Consider the following 18521-nt stretch of genomic DNA (forward strand, 5'->3'; position numbering starts at 1 on the left):
TGCGTATGAAATTTAAAAGAATGTTGTACAATGGTCGGGCATCCTACTTTTAGGTTACACTTTTCTGTAATCAAGACTAAGGGATGGTTGAGGTGATGTAAAGAGTGGGGCCACACGATAGTTAATGACTGGAAATAAATGATTTGGAGTGATGAACCACGCTACAGTCTGTGTTATTGCGATGGAAGAAGGGTTTGCGTTTGGTGAATGCCTGAGGAATGTTACCTGCCAGAATGTGTAGTGGCGACAGCGAAGTTCGGAGGAGGTGATGTTCCGGTATGGAGATGTTTTTGGAGGTCAGAGCGTTATCCCCTTATTGCGCTTAAGAAAATGTTGAATGCGGAAGGATATGAACAAATTTTACAGCATTATGTACTGCGTACGGTAGAGGAACAGTTCGGAGACGATGGCTGTTTCTATTAGTATGACAATAACATTCCTGAAATGGGCTGGCCTGTCCCGAAATGAACCGAATGTAACACTATTCACTATTCTACACCCCAGCGTCCTACATTGCTACCTTTCCTGGTTTCGGCTTTTGAAAAAACTGGGCATCCATTGTTCCACAGACATTCAGTAACGTTATTTAAAGTGTCACCAGGAGAGTTCAAGCGTCGTACGGGCGAAATATGGACGTACCCCATATTAATGTCCACTAATAGGAGTCAAGATAATTTTGATCAGATAGTAGAGTTTCAAGAATATGTGTTACGCATTAAGTCTACGAATACACTGCTGCCTCTTACGTTGTATCCCGTAGGGAAGGCGAGAACTGTTTACAAAGAGCATAGAAGCGATTAACCAATCGTTCATTTAGCATTCCATGCGCGAATTGAACATCTGCAGTGGGAGGCACCTTTTGTCAAGCACTTCACGGCAGTTTGCAGTGTATTGTCATACATGTAAGATGATTTTTAAGCTGTAAAGTATGATGCACAAATGCTGACAAAACTAAGGTTAAATATTTTCTCACTAAAACTTTCCTAGCTGTAGTACCAAGACGAGGCAGCGTTCTACTGAAACGGTGAATAGTTAAGGCGAAGACATAATGTTTCACTCGTTATCGTTGAGTATTGTGATAGCAGTGAACCAATTCACGCAGCCAGTTCATTTTTTTCAGCAAGATGTGAAGTGTTTACCGTCTTTGCTCCTGACGTATCTTCAATCCCTTTCGTATTGGCGTTTCATTTAATTTTGCGATTATTCGGCAAATCACATCGTTTCCCAATCACGATGTTTCGGCGGCAATAGCGTGTAGCTATTTTCAAATGATTCCAAACGAGGTCTTATGGTGTCGGCCGCCACAGAACCACATGAACTGCTGTATTGATGGTCCGCTTACACGCATATGACCGTGGATCGTATATCCATGACAGACTTCCGAATAAAAGCTCTTAAAGCTTTTTATATACTCCCAAGCGTAAAACGTTATGTCTGTATTTCCACCAGCTGTAACAATAACGTTGACGGATTTGGTATTGCAGTATTATTGTACTGCATCTGTGTCATCCAAAAACTATTACTCGTATGGGACAGCAACCAATCTTAATTTTTTTTCGCACGTCTCTCTTTACACCAACAATCTTATGTTTAATGGCTTGTCTGATATATTATACATGATGCTGAAATCAAATTACCTTCTATCTACAAAATCTCCCCAAAACGACATGTGTTAACATCATATATGTTATTCAATGAAAAACAATAATTTTGCGAAAAAAATATGAGTGCGTGCTGAAAAGTAACATCTCCACATCTCCGAATTACTTACGTGAAAGCTCTTCAAGTTTTTTTTTTAATATAAAACGAAAGTTATTAACATCCTACTGTATTATTCTTCATGCGTACATATTTATTTCTCAACATAATCACCCTGGCGATGAACGCATTTCTCCCAGAGAGGAACGTTATTGAGACAGTCATTGTAGAATGTTTGACTTTGTTGATGGACTTACTACCTCACAGCTGTTTGAAGCGCTCGTCGCTTGCAAAATGAAGAACTCGAAGGTGTTTTTAAGTTTCAGAATCAGATGAAAATCGGACTGGGCCAAGGCGGGAGCGTATGGAGGACGATTACTGGCAGAGAACCCAAGGCTACGGGTTGTTCCAGATGTCGCAGAGTTCTTATGTGGGCTCGCAGTGTTACGCGGCAGGAGAGGGGGCTCCCGTTCGAAACTCCATTACAGCTCGCTGTTTCTCATGACTCGACAAAGTTACACAGGGCCATGTTACACCCTACAATTCGGAGCCCTCTAGCGGCGTAGGGCTGCAAATATATAGACATGAAAAATAAAGAATGATAATAATGTTTACTTCCTCGTAGATTCCATTACCTGACTTAATACGAAGATGCAGTTTTTTATTCAACAGATGTTATTAACAGCTGAGCACCAGTGATCAGAATGCAGACATTTGACCCTATTTTATATATCAAGGCATTATGTTAGATGTTCCGAGGATTCTCTAAGCCCGTAACGCGTCAGAAGCCCGTAACCTCTTAGCAGAAGGGAATTTTTTGCTCTTAAGTGAGCCCTTTCAGCAGTATATATGAGCTGATCAAAATTTACATTACGATCTAAGGCTTCCAACGCGACCTTATGTCGCAACTTAAGTATGGTGTGTGCCGGCTATGGACTCTACCCTTCTCTCATGATCATACACGTCGATTATAGTTACAGAAACTCTGAGAAGAGAACCGTCATACGCTATGTGGAAAGATGCCATTTTGTGTGGACGAAAAATCCTTTTCCGAGTAGGCAACTGGAAAACCTTACATATCTTCGAAGCAAGCAAACCACAAGACGCTTTCTTTCTTTAATTGTCATGTGGTGGACACTTATTATTCATGGCTGGAAATATGGCATGTGAAACTCTAGTCGGTCTTCCATATTTTTGTGGGGAAAAATTTGTTTGTTGTTGGGAAACACAGCAAAAATGTTCTCCATCTCTACAGAAATTGTCCGATATCAACAGAGATCAATTAATTTTAACTCTTATATGGTATAAAACAACGTAATAAAAGCGATGGCATGGACCAAGTAATGCTTTAATATTGCATTGTTCTATAGTACAGTACTTTGTGGATCCTTCACACAATTCTGTTAGAGCCACTGCGTACGTGAAACTGCAGTTAAATCCAGACCATTCGTTTTTTTACAGGCGTTGATAAATATTAACGGGGACAGTTGACGTACGTATTATGACGCAAGTACTCTTTAAGGTCAACTACTCTAGAAATTTTCTACCAGGATGATCAATTCAGCCGGGTCAGCCGTGTTAGAGCGTTATGAGAGAGTGGCTGACTGTGACTATAACTCGAATAAAATAAGTTGGTGATTTACAGATAACAGTAACACAAGGCCATTCACAATTCTGTGCATTGCGCACTAAAAAGCAGATCACGAAGCACTGGTGGACTGTTCTTGCTCGTCCCCACGACAGCAAGTGTCTCGCACCTTTGGACCTCCGTCTGTTTGGCTTACTGAGCGATGGATTTTGCTCGAAGCACTACAACTATAATGGGGAGGTTTCTCATGCATCAAGGATTTATACTCATGACAGCATATAGGTTCTCACATTAAGACGGCGTAAGACTATAGAACTCACCGAAGATTACTTTGAAGACTAGTGTTTTATAATGTGGCTTCGCTGGGTTATTCAGTGGTTTGGTATTTAACTAATTTGTATATGGAAATGATAATCTTATTTTATTACATTGAGTAATTACTAAATAATTTTTCTCCCGGCTAAAGATTTGATCAAGTTGCTACAGAACTCCAAGTTAACGTCATATTAAAGTGTTGTCTGTATGTTGTGTAAGTGTCACTAAATCACAGTTCATACAACATATTCTATACAACTATGGATTATGATGGAAACAGTTATCTTCAGCAAAATGATCATTAAAACCACCGAATATCAGCCGCGCACAACACTGACGTATGTTACCTGAAACAATGTTCTTCGCAACCCGTGCGTAATTAATTTCGGCTCCATACATCAGCTAGAAAAGTTTGTTATGACGATCGTTCTATGAGCACTGTTTTTAAAGAACCAATATGATTCGAATTATTTTCATTAAAATGAGTTCGGGACCACCGGTGCACATTTATTTTTACACATTTGTATCACCTTCGGCATTTATTCTGCAGAGTTGCGTAATTTAAATTTGAATTTGCCGTTGAGATAATTGTTAAGATGGCGGCAGACAATTGATAGAGACTTTCTATTGTTAGAGCAAATAAGTATATTAAATGCTTATTAAACTTTACAGAAACTATAATTTCGTATTATGCACTATATAGACTTCATCAAGCAAACACTTGATTTGTTTCTAAGGAAAACACAGACAAAAACGCGATACAAATCGCTGTCATCAATGTCTGCGCTCGTTGCAGCGGAAGGAAATAATTAACACAGATAACGCTTACTGAGAGAGGAATTAGAGTTACAAATAATTAATCACTCATATTTATAATAATAATGAACTCTATTTTCAGGTAATAATTAACAAATAATTACAATTTCTTAACAGACCTCAGTTTGATATGCGTCTTGCGTGCTGAACCTACAAAAGCCAACCTACAAAAGGTAAAAAACAAAGGAAGACAAACGCACATCATAAAAGCACTTTACATTTATCATTGTCTTTGTATGATACACATCGATATATCCAATTATATCATAGAATATTATATAAATAATTAATTCACTATTTTTTCATACGTCGAATAGATAATGTTTATAACCGCCAGAGGCACAATTTCCTCTCGTCGCACTGTAGCCAAAAATTTATCTCGTGTATGTTACAATAACCAGAGAACTGGGAAACAATATGATTCATTTAAATCAAGGATAAGCAAACCTGTTTTGAGAAAAAAAGTCTAATTATACTTATTGAAGAAGCCTCATACGAAACAGGCAACAGGGAGCGCGTGCCGCTTGAGGATTTATACTCATGACAGCATGGTGGCTAGCCTCTATCACTCGGCTCGCTGAAACGCCAGTCAAAGTAAAACACCCCAGGTCAGAGGAAAAGGCATGTTACACATGTAGTAGTGTCAATTGTACAGGGGTTACTCCAACAGCCCTTGCAGCACGAGAGAGGATTTTTGTTTTGTTTTTCTTTTCTGTTGGGATACGGTACATGGAATATCTTGGAGAAGGAATTTCACCTTGGCCCGTACAGCATCGTCCAGGTACAATTGTCGTGACGACCAAATTTTAGACAGACTAGGATACGCTCCCAAATCTCAGTCTCATCGACAGTGACCGCCTACACTATCATACCTGCATTCCCTCGGCACAGTGTGAAACATTCACTGTCGCTTACTTTTCCTATGGCTGGACGTTATAGCAAATGAAATTTGTTATCAGATTTCATTGATTTCAATATTTCTCTGTATTTTCTACAAAGCGAATGTCGCTATTAAGCTCAGCGGAGAATAAGATGAGGTAGGACTTTCTACGTGATGTAAATTCGAAGAGTGCCTTAATGCTTAGCCTCAGTAAAGTAGTTAGGTAGAGCCATTCGCGGATCGACAACGAGATATTGACAGTTACAGGCGTGGTAGTGTTGGAAGACGGCATATATGTATTCAGAATTTACAGTCAACATACGCAACATGTGGGTGATGAGAACGTAAAGTATTATCTACGTCTGAATCTTGATGAATTTTTTTTTTTTTTTTTTGTGTTTGTTACACCAATCCTGCTGGACAGAGTGGAGTATCGTGAAGTATTGTGAAGACACACATCAATAGGACTTACTTCAAAATATGGTTCAAATGGCTCTGAGCACTATGGGACTTAACTTCTGATGTCATCAGTCCCCTAGAACTTAGAACTACTTAAACCTAACTAATCTAAGGACATCACACACATCCATGCCCGAGGCAGGATTCGAACCTGCTACCGTAACGGTCGCGCGGTTCCAGACTGTAGCGCCTAGAACCGCTCGGTCACACAGGCCGGCAATAGGACTTACTTCATGCTTCGCTGAGACAAATGTGTGTAAGGGTGATATACTTGTTTATAGAGTACATTCTGTCTCTAGTAATGGATAAAATTACGTGTGCAATTGTGATTTCGAAATAGAGTGTAGGCGGCTTGGGCCTCTTGCAAGAATTAAGCGACTTTGTTCGCCCGATATTGACAAAATAAGTATACCCAATTTGTAAATAAAATTATATTTTTAATTTTTAGAGTAAAATATCTAGTCAAAGGTTGTAAATATTACTTCTGTTTCTGATTTAATATTTCACTCGAAGATTTTGAGGTTGTTGACTAAAGGTAAGTGGATTACATGTCTTAGTTTTAAAGTTTTCAACTATCGATATTTAAATTAATTATACAAACCAGTGAACTACTAGGATATAAAATGAGATATCATTAAAAACTACTACTGCTAACACTCCATCGTTTTCTCTTCACCTATAAGACATTTACAACCTAAAATGTAATTTTGTGTATTGACTTAGCCGGCCGCGATGGCGGAGCGGTTCTAGGCGCTTCAGTCCGGAACCGCGAGACAGCTATGGTCGCAGGTTCGAATCCTGCCTCGGGCATGGATGTGTGTTATGTCCATAGGTTAGTTAGGTTTAAGTAGTTCTAAGTTCTAGGGGAGTGATGACCTCAGATGTTAAGTCCCTTAGTGCTCAGAGGCATTTTTATTGACTTAAAAATAAGGGCAGTTTTACAGGATGCGGCATATCACCCATAGTATAAGGAATGGACGCTGCATTCTCAAGATGTTCTCATGGTCAAATATTATGTTTGAATGTTACACTGAAAAAATCAAATGAACTGTATGTCATAGACAACTGGTTTGTATAGTTGTACAAAAAAATTTACTAGAAGTGCTCCATGGGACTGCGCATAAGCGATATTGAAAGTGTGCGCCATCTCTTCCCGGATTTACCATATACTAGTCGCCTCTGCCGAGGGCACGATCGCATTAGGGGCGCGCTGATCGGCGATTAACTGATTCGTATCGGCTCATATATTCCGAAAGTGCATCGCAGTAGCAGTATTATACTTCGTATGACGTAGAACTGTACAGAACGACAGAATTTCATGCCTGATATGTCCTGAGATTATATGGAACATTTACCTTTAACGAATAGCTACTCAGGCTACACCAGACTACTCAAGTAATAAAACTGATCGTGTGGAAAAGAAATACAGCCCGGTAAGTACACTCAGACAAAAGGAAATGACGCACCATGATGGAATTATCCGAATGGAACAGATATCGGTAGATGTGATGTGTGCGTGTAGAGACAAGTAAGTGATAAAAATTTCAGAAAAATTCGATGACTTATTTGAGGGAAACAGCTTCACAAATTGAGCAAATCAATATCGTATTGGTTCGCCTCTGGTCCTTATGCAAGTAATTACGTGGCTAAGCATGTTTGCCAGACTCACTGGAAGTAATACTGAGGGAGATCGTCAAATCTTTTTCAAACTGGCGTGTTAGATCCTTAATATCCCAGATGGTTCGAGGGCGCTGCCCATAATGTTCCGAACGTTCTCCATTGGGGAGAGATCCGGAGACCTCGCTGCCGAACACACGGTTTGGCCAGCGCGATGACAGGCAGTAGAAGCTCTAGTCATGTCCGGGTGGACATTATCTTGCTTAAATGTAGCCCGTAATAGCTTGCCGTGAAAGGCTGTGCAGTAAGGGTGCCGCAGATGACAGCCAAAGATGTCCTGCTATGAAATGAAATGACACCCCATCGCGGAATCTTACTGAGAGGAGTGGAACTGTCTTCAGTGTTGGGTCCCATTTCGAAATGAGCCCCGACGACCAACGAGGAGGAATCTGGAGATGCCCCAGATAGCGATGGGATGCCAACCTGTCTGTCACCCACCATACGGCCCGACAACTGGGAGTAATGGTCTGGGGTGGCGCTTAATTCAATAGCAGGATCCCTTTGGCTGTCACATGCGGCAACCTTACGGCACAACGGTAAGACGATATTATGCGTTCCGTTTTGCAGCCCTTCACAGTAAGCCATTCTGGGCTTACATTTTAGCAAAATAATGACCGCCTGCACACGACTCGAGTTTCTGCTGCTTGTCTTCGTGTTCGCTAAATCCTAATTTGGCCAGTAAGGCCGCCAGATCTCACCCTAATTAAGAGCATCTGGAACATTACGGGTAAGGCCCTACAAGCAGCTTTGGATTTTGACAATCTAACGCGCTAATCGGACATAATCTGGCGCACTATCCCTCAGGAGGACATCCAACGACTCTGTCAGCAAATGCAAAGCTGAATAACAGCTTGCGTAAGAGCCAGAACTGGACTAACGCGTTATTAGCTAGCTCAGTTTGAAAGATAATTCTCCTGAAACATTCCGTTTGTCTAAAATTCTAATAATTTATTTGTCTGTACATGTAATCATATCTAGCAATTTACGTCGCATTCCGATTCGTTATGCATGCTTTTTCGTAATTTGTATGTATGTATGTATGTGTGTGTGTGTGTGTGTGTGTGTGTGTGTGTGTGTGCGTCTGTGTGTGTGTGTTTCAGAGAGTATTCACCTCGAGTAAGATAGCCAACCCTACTTACACCATCCACATCTGGAGCAGGTAATCTAAATTTAGTACTATTTTACTGTGCATGAATTATTTTCCGGGACAGTTTCGTTTTTCCCGCCCTGCACAGTAAACAGGAAGACTTATTTCATTGGGATTAGAGGTAAATAACAAACTTAATTGTGAAATTTACCGCCTACAACTGACTATTTAATTAAGGCTCATTTGTCTTCGCAATATATTTATTGAACAATATCATTAGTTATTAACAATATTTCTATTATATCAAAATAAAAAATACTAACAGACATGAATATAGCATTGTGATGAATAATAACTTATACACTTTACTGATTAATGTCAGTACATAAACGAGCAAGTTACGTGGGTTCACATTTATTCAAGAACCTGGCAGTATATGTTAAACGCCTCGTAGGTCATGTGGTTGAATCTAAAAAAGTGAAAGTACTCCGTCTACAGGCCACAAGTGGCCCATCGGAACCATCCGACGGCCGTGTCATCCTCAGCTGTGGACAGCACACCGCTCTCCTAGTCGTTATAATGATTTTCTGCGACCGGAACCGCTACTATTCGGTCGAGTAGCTCCTCAATTGGCACCACGAGGCTGAGTGCACCCCGAAAAAAGGCAACAGCGCATGCTGGCCCGTATGGTCACCCATCCAAGTGCGGCCACACCCGAGATGGATCTAAGACATTTAAATTACTTTCTGTTGGACAATTTTCTTCTAGAATGAGATTTTCACTCTGCAGCGGAGTGTGCGCTGATATGAAACTTCCTGGCAGATTAAAACTGTGTGCCCGACCGAGACTCGAACTCGGGACATTGCCTTTCGCGGGCAAGTGCTCTACCAACTGAGCTACCGAAGCACGACTCACGCCCGGTACTCACAGCTTTACTTCTGCCAGTACCTCGTCTCCTACCTTCCAAACTTTACAGAAGCTCTCCTGCGAAACTTGCAGAACTAGCACTCCTGAAAGAAAGGATATTGCGGAGACGTGGCTTAGCCACAGTCTGGGGGATGTTTCCAGAATGAGATTTTCACTCTGCAGCGGAGTGTGCGCTGATATGAAACTTCTTGGCAGATTAAAACTGTGTGCCCGACCGAGACTCGAACTCGGGACTTTGCCTTTCGCGGGCAAGTGCTCTACCAAGTCTCGGTCGGGCACACAGTTTTAATCTGCCAGGAAGTTTCAATTTTCTTCTAGGTTACAGAGGTCCTTAAAATGAATGTTTTAGGTTATTTCATAATTAATTTACTACTGTCATACAGCAATACTTCGTAGCATTGAACACAAAAACATAATGCATTTCTTTGATTTCTTTTCATGTTACAGTTATCCAGTTCAGCACAATCCATTAAATAATAATATCGTAATGTATTGACAGTTAGCAAGTGTCTGCACCGCTTCCTGTTTGCTGCAGTGTGACACATTAATGGCTGACACATCACAACAGGCGAAACCCCTATGTAACTCATGTATTCTAAAGATCAGTTCCTGATCTCAGTGCATTACTTGATTTTGGGGATTATTACGCACAGCTCTTCAGCTGATGTGACAGTTATGTAGCGCACATCATATTGAAGCATCGTCTACTTAATCACCTGTTCTTTGGAAACTTTTAATAATTAAGAAGAAATCAATGGAGTATCAGAGAATGCTGAACAACGTTGGGAAAGAAAATGTGTGGTTGTCTCTTAATTTGCAATCCTTGTATTCTGAAGCAGAAAAAAATCCTGATGTTCTGACAGGAATCTGAGTCTCGCTCCTTCAAGACGAAAAGTCAGGGATTCTCGCTATGCGCCGCCATGGTCGATAGTTCTAAACTGAAAAGATATTAATCACAGTTTCCTTTCGAGTGAATTTCAGGAAAATAATCTTTAGGGCCGTCCTCATATGCTCACCAGGGAAACGTCAAGTTACGATGCGGCGCTGCACTTATTCACTATCCCAGATACATATGGCTCTTCTACCGCCTTGCGAGGCAAAATGTGTCGGTGGGGCTTCCTCAGTGCAGTAAACCACCCTTTACACAGCCCCCGTCGCAAATATGCGTGGCGTTGCGGGTGCAATAAAAGTCAGTCACACAAGACTGATATTACATGCAGTTTCTGACATGTGCCGTATAAAATGTTCCAGAAGCAACGGAGGGTAAAAGAGAAGAGGAGTAAAAACACGTAAAGAGGAGGGTGACTGAGGGCTGGCAGAGAGAAAGAAACCACCGTCACTAATTTCAAGCAATGTGAGCGTGCATCCCAAATTTCATGTCCGGTACTTCGTTTGAAAGCCTGTGAAAGGACAATATCTGCTTGGACGAATTGTTACACCTGTAATGTAGTTAAATTCTCATTGGCACTGAAATTGAACTCAGAAGCACTAACACCACAGCTAAATTGTCTATATATTCCACTATACCTGCTGAAGACTGACAAATGACCAGTTTTATACCGAGTCATCATACAGTACATAGTTTATTAGAACGAAGCATGCGGACTTCAAAACATTTATAGACTGATGAAAATATCGACCACGCTGAAACTTTGTTGTTCTGTAAAGATCTAATTGGAAAACTCCGTTACAAAACCTTTTTTGTGAGAACTGCCGATTGAAGTGTAGTAATGTGTCCTGTTTAAGCTTCCTACTTTAGAGTCATTCTTACAGTTACTGTATAGCGTTTATGCTGTATGACATGCAGGGTCCTTTATTTTAGGCTCCTCTCTGCACAATATTTCGATGTGCTTCCCTAATTGCGTGATGTTTCCAACAGCAGTTATGAAATCACTTCTCAACTTTGTTTCTGTAAAGTTATAAATTCTGTTGCATTCCAGAAAAAATTAGTGTCGCAGACTACCATTTTCAGCACAAAAGGAAATGTTCTAATGCCGATTACCTTGTCATTAGTGCATTGAGACCTATACTTACCATAACAGTACTACTTTTGAGCATAAACATTGACTATTTAAATTTCGTTTGTGTGAGATTTGACTGCTCTTAAATGAACTCAACAAACTGTAGATAATTAATAGTGAAGGTAAAGAATACTAGTATGGAGGACTTACTCATCAATTTTGTTGTTAGAAAATACAACTTTTAGAGTACATGAAAACTATACAAATAATTATTCCTTAGAATGTTCATCTTGACCTACGGTTGATTCTTAACTGCGCAGTGGATAAACCTCCTTTGCTCAGTTGTCCTTTGCCGCATGAAGTAAAACATTAATCTGCATATCTCTTAAGCTGATGGCCTTAAAATTAATTTTAGCTACATGCAAATGAGGAAATGATGTGTCACCAAAAGTGCAGCTAGCTGACAACGCAATAATGAAGGGCGTGCCAGCAGACAGTGCGAGGGAAGCATAACAAACTGAAACCAAATAAATGAGAAATTCTTTCAGACTTAAATTATATTACGACTTTTAAACACACAGAACTTGAGTTACATTAACATGAGAACTATAGTCTTTCTTTGACAGTGTCACTAACAATGAAATCAATTCACCGAGAAAGTAAAGGACGTTTCGTACTTAAAAAGGTTTTCTTCATTTTTCTTTTGAAATGCTTTTTATAGTGGGGTTGGGAAACAGTCATCAGTTCATTGATTGCATGACAGATGATTTTGGGATGAATGTACTGTTCATCGGAATGTCGTCTTTATCTTATCATAATGGTCTTAGCTGCAGGAATTACACTTAACGCTTGCAGGAAACAACGACTACCTGACTCCAAATATACAGTCACACCAGGAAACATCTCAAAAGCATCCTCTACATGTTATGTCCGCCATCTGAGCCGCTCACCCTCCGACCACATACAATAGACACCTAGTACTCATCAAAACGGTTCAAAATGGTTCAAATGGCTCGGAGCACTATGGGACTCAACTGCTGTGGTCATAAGTCCCCTAGAACTTAGAACTACTTAAACCTAACTAACCTAAGGACATCACACACATCCATGCCCGAGGCAGGATTCGAACCTGCGACCGTAGCGGTCGTGCCGTTCCAGACTGTAGCGCCTTTAACCGCTCGGCCACTCCGGTCGGCCTCTGTGCAAAACGGTAATGACGTCATTTACTCCTAATACAGCCACTGGCAGTCTAGGATTTACATATCACCAACGAGTTCAGGTGTTCAGACACGCTCTCTGTAGTAAATTTTACAAAGAGAAAAGCCAACCTTAGAACATCCAACGGTGGCTTCATTCTTTGTAGTAAGAACACTGAAATACGAACCGAACAGTCTCATTCCTATTACCTTCAATCAGAAAGCTATTTTTATCCTGATCGAAGCTAAGTTGGAAACAACGATATTTCTTTTACTGCTTGAATGTGACGTCCCATTCCAGTCTCCTCTGCTCAGATACATTCTGCACTGAACAGAAAACTCATTATTTCTCTAATCTGCTATGAGTGTACTAAATCGGAACGTAACATATTCTAGCACCGTCTTACATCTATACCGTGAGATTGGTAACAATAAACAGGTATCCATATTCCTTGGAAACTTAATCTTGCACATTTCATACCTGGTGTTCGGTACCTACAGACAACAAACTTTATTATTTAGAAAGTTCTCCACTAGTAGATGCAATATCTATCATAATTAATAGCGAAAATTTACACGGTTGAAAGTATACGATAACTGAAGCTAAATGTTCCACTAAGGAAGAGTCCGTTAACAAACCATTTGCAAGATAACTGCGTGTGTGTTGTTACGACCGCCACTGACATCGGTATAAAATATTGTCCTAGTTAGCATTTCGAAAGTATTAAGGAGCAGCAGAGATGCAATTAACGACATATTTAACACTAAAACTGTGACCATCTGCTAGACGAAGAGAACAGATTGTGAAATGTTTGAGCCTCAATAATACATTACGGACTTAGCAAGAATGTTCAAACGTGTCTGAATTCCTAAGAGACCAAACTGCTGAGGTCATCGGTCCCTAGACTTACACACCACTTAGGCTAAGTTAAACTAACTTATTCTAAGAAAATCACACACACCCACGCCCCAGGGACTCGAACCTCCGGCGGGAGGGGCCGTGCAGACCGCGACACGGCGCCTAAACCACACGGCCACGCCGCGCTGCGGACGTATCAAGACGAACACACTAATGAAAGTGGCATAAGGATGAACATTTTCTCACCAGACGCCTTAATTTGTGAGTGTAGTTTCTGCAGCAGTATGTCAGGGACAAAGCACGGTATGACTGTGGGTCATGGGCTGCCGAAAAGCTGGAAAGGAGAAGAAACGAAGCGTTTGAGAAGTAATGTTACCGAAGGCTTCTCAAACTGTAGTAGACAAATCAGACCTCCGCTGAACAGGTGACGAAAAGAATTTGTTAATTGGAATACCGGGACCAGTTTTACTTATAACCTTAAGGAGAGCGATTATTTATGTTTTTATACTTAAAAATTGACTAGTTTTTCAAGACATTCTCCGTACCTTAGTACATGGTACAGTGTATCCCCTGATAACAGTCTAATCGCTGTGGCAGCTCTATTCCTTAAAATGAGGCTTTGAGTTTAGTTAAATGTTATTCAGTTCTGAGGGCTAAACTTTAGTAACTATTTACAGCTTATAGTTTGTCTCGAGTGAATCACCACTAAAAAGGGTATAGAATGCAAATATCCTGGAAATTTTAGGTTACGAGTAGAACAATTATAAATACGGCCGTCGATTTAACAGCTGTCTGCATTCAATAATGTCCCACCCCCATGGGTGCTGCTAACCAAACCGAACAATACCAAACTTTAGAACAAGAGGAAATATCTGTCTCTGTCTCATACAGCGATACTGTCGAAAGTGAATGGGTTTTATTTCATTTAAAATCTCTCTGTAAATTAAATCATTGTTCCATAAATGAAAAACATCATACATTCGTCAAATAATACCACAGGCACAGCGCCTCGCAGAAATAAGTTCCTAAAGATGTTCGAAAATATCAACGATAGCCTCAGCGCAATTATACGGAGTGTCGTAGGAGGAAGCGTCTATATTCAGGGATATGACAGGAGCTCTCGTATCAAGCAGTCTCCTTTATTTAGACATGTGGACATGTATCATACGCCGAATTATTTCCGACATAGAATACATATAATTTTCATGTGTTGTGGGCTACTATCATTGAAGGTGATGGTGGGATATTCGAACATTTAATACAAACTGGTCTACGGTATTGCTTAGTGGTCAATGTGTTAAAAATGCCTATTATTCAAACGATACTTTGTAAAATACATATTGTAATGCTAACTAAATGCTGTACATGCGTACATGTTAAACCTGACAATGTATGGAATAATACAGAAAGTAAACCATGTACACCAATTGCGTTCTATCTCAGAAACCGTTCGGAATAATGCATACGTCCGTATGAAGCTTTTGCGTCAAATGATCGTTCCTGTAATATTCCTGAATAGCGAGCAGAGCTCCTGGGACACCCCGTATATCGGTCGGTTCAGAGTGAACACAATACATTGACTGTGTGTTACAGTGTCCAGCATTGTCTTGCTTTTTGTAAACAGCCGCAGGTCGTGGAAGCCGGGTCTCCCAGACAACTGTGTTGTGCGTCCAGTGCGTACCTCAGACGTTATTAGCAGTTAACATAAAACTATTTTTGTGCCAAAATTATTAATGAAAAGATTTCTTCTCACTTGTCGCCATGCTGCCATCACACAGCAACAGTTTTATATCCACAATACTAAATTTACGTTTGAAATCAATATTTAATGCGGCATAAAGAAAATAACCTAACTGGACCGTTAGGTTTTAGGCACACAATACGGCGTTACCCGACTGCAAGTTGAGTGTACTCAATTATTTGATATATATATATATATATATATATATATATATATATATATATATATATATATATACTCCTGGAAATTGAAATAAGAACACCGTGAATTCATTGTCCCAGGAAGGGGAAACTTTATTGACACATTCCTGGGATCAGATACATCACATGATCACACTGACAGAACCACAGGCACATAGACACAGGCAACAGAGCATGCACAATGTCGGCACTAGTACAGTGTATATCCACCTTTCGCAGCAATGCAGACTGCTATTCTCCCATGGAGACGATCGTAGAGATGCTGGATGTAGTCCTGTGGAACGGCTTGCCATGCCATTTCCACCTGGCGCCTCAGTTGGACCAGCGTTCGTGCTGGACGTGCAGACCGCGTGAGACGACGCTTCATCCAGTCCTAACAATCTCAATGGGGGACAGATCCGGAGATCTTGCTGGCCAGGGTAGTAGACTTACACCTTCTAGAGCGCGTTGGGTGGCACGGGATACATGCGGACGTGCATTGTCCTGTTGGAACAGCAAGTTCCCTTGCCGGTCTAGGAATGGTAGAACGATGGGTTCGATGACGGTTTGGATGTACCGTGCACTATTCAGTGTCCCCTCGACGATCACCAGTGGTGTACGGCCGGTGCAGGAGATCGCTCCCCACACCATGATGCCGGGTGTTGGCCCTGTGTGCCTCGGTCGTATGCAGTCCTGATTGTGGCGCTCACCTGCACGGCGCCAAACACGCATACGACCATCATTGGCACCAAGGCAGAAGCGACTCTCATCGCTGAAGACGACACGTCTCCATTCGTCCCTCCATTCACGCCTGTCGCGACACCACTGGAGGCGGGCTGCACGATGTTGGGGCGTGAGCGGAAGACGGCCTAACGGTGTGCGGGACCGTAGCCCAGCTTCATGGAGACGGTTGCGAATGGTCCTCGCCGATACCCCAGGAGCAACAGTGTCCCTAATTTGCTGGGAAGTGGCGGTGCGGTCCCCTACGGCACTGCGTAGGATCCTACGGTCTTGGCGTGCATCCGTGCGTCGCTGCGGTCCGGTCCCAGGTCGACGGGCACGTGCACCTTCCGCCGACCACTGGCGACAACATCGATGTACTGTGGAGACCTCACATCCCCACGTGTTGAGCAATTCGGCGGTACGTCCACCCGGCCTCCCGCATGCCCACTATACGCCCTCGCTCAAAGTCCGTCAACTGCACATACAGTTCACGTCCACGCTGTCGCGGCATGCTACCAGTGTTAAAGACTGCGATGGAGCTCCGTATGCCACGGCAAACTGGCTGACACTGACGGCGGCGGTGCACAAATGCTGCGCAGCTAGCGCCATTCGACGGCCAACACCGCGGTTCCTGGTGTGTCCGCTGTGCCGTGCGTGTGATCATTGCTTGTACAGCCCTCTCGCAGTGTCCGGAGCAAGTATGGTGGGTCTGACACACCGGTGTCAATGTGTTCTTTTTTCCATTTCCAGGAGTGTATATTCCTATGTCTGTCTCTCTCTACGTGTTTTTACACTCTTCAGTTCCCTCTAGTACCATGAAAGTTATTTCCTGATGTCTTAACAGATATTCTATCATCCTGTCCATTCTTCTTGTCAGTGGTTTCCATATATTCCTTTCCTCTTCGATTCTGCGGTGAACCTCCTCATTCTCAACCTTATAAGTCCAACTAATTGACAATTTTTTCCAGTAGCACCACATCTCAAATGCTGCGATTCTATTCTGTTCCGGTTTCTCGACAGTCGATATTTCACTACCACACAATGCTGCGCTCCAGACGTACATTCTCAGAAATTTCTCGCTCATGGCCCATTTTACCAATGGTAGTCTGCTGTTTCTGTCCTCCTTGCCCCGTTCATCATGGGTTACTTTGCCGCCCAATTAGAGGAATTCCTTAACTTCGTATACTTCGTGACTCTTGAATCTGATGTTAAGTTTCTCACTGTTCTCATTTCTGCTGATTCTGATTACTTCTCCATTTCTTCGATTTACTCTCAGTTCCTATTCTGTATTCTTTTTACTGTACATTGACTTCTACAGATCCTGTAATTTTTCTTCACTTTCACTGATATTAGCAAGGTCAATAGCGAATCTTAATATCCTTTCACCTTAGATTCTTGTCTTCCTCCTTTATTCCTGTGCACACTGCATATTGCCCCTCTTTCTCTATAGCTTACCCCAATTATTCTCAGAATTTCTAACAGCTTTCATCACCTTACATTGCTGAATTCTTTTCCCAGGTCCCAAAATCCTAACAACGTGTCTCGATTTTTCTTCAGTCCAGCTCCATTATTATGCGCAATGTCAGAATAGCCTCTCTGGTGCCTTTTCCTTTCCTAAAAACAAAATGATCGCCATCTAATAGATTCTCAATTTTCTTTCCGTTATTCTCTATGTTATTCTTGTCTGACACTTGGACGTATGAGCTGTTAAGCTGACTGTGTGATAATTCTCACAGTTGTCGGCTGTTGCTATCTTCAGCATTATGTACATGATGTTTTTCAGGAAGTCGGATAGAATATCGCCAGGCACATGCATTCTACACACCAACGTGAATAGTCGTTTTGTTGCCACTAATCCCAATGATTTTACAAATTCTGATGCAGTTCTATGAATCCCTTCTGCCTTATTTGATCTTAAGTCGCCCAGAGCTCTTTTAAATTAAGATTTTAATACTGGATGTCTAATTTCTTCCCTGTCGACTCTTGTTTCTTCTTCTATCATGTCATCAGACAAACCCTCCCCCATGACAAAGGGCTTCAGCATCCTTTTTCCACATATAAACTGTCTCCTCTACAGCTAACAGTGCAGTTCCCATTACACTCTTAATGTTACTGCCATTGCTTTTAAGTTCACTAAAGGTTGATTTCACTTTTCTATATACTGACTCAGTCTTTCCGACAATCGTTCCTTTTTTTATTTTCCCACATGTTATAGTGGGCCTTAACTTCTCTGCACTTCCTGCTCATTTCATTCCTTAGTGATTTGTATTTCTGTATTCTTGAATTTCTCTAAATATTTTTGTACTTCCTTCTTTCGTCGATCAACTGAAGTATTTCTTCTGTTAGACGTACTCTTCGACGTTACCTTCCGTGTACCTGTCCTTGTTTTTTTCTCTCCAATGTCTGTGACTGCTC

The sequence above is a fragment of the Schistocerca piceifrons genome, chromosome 7, assembly GCF_021461385.2.
Source record: "Schistocerca piceifrons isolate TAMUIC-IGC-003096 chromosome 7, iqSchPice1.1, whole genome shotgun sequence".
NCBI lineage: Eukaryota > Metazoa > Arthropoda > Insecta > Orthoptera > Acrididae > Schistocerca > Schistocerca piceifrons.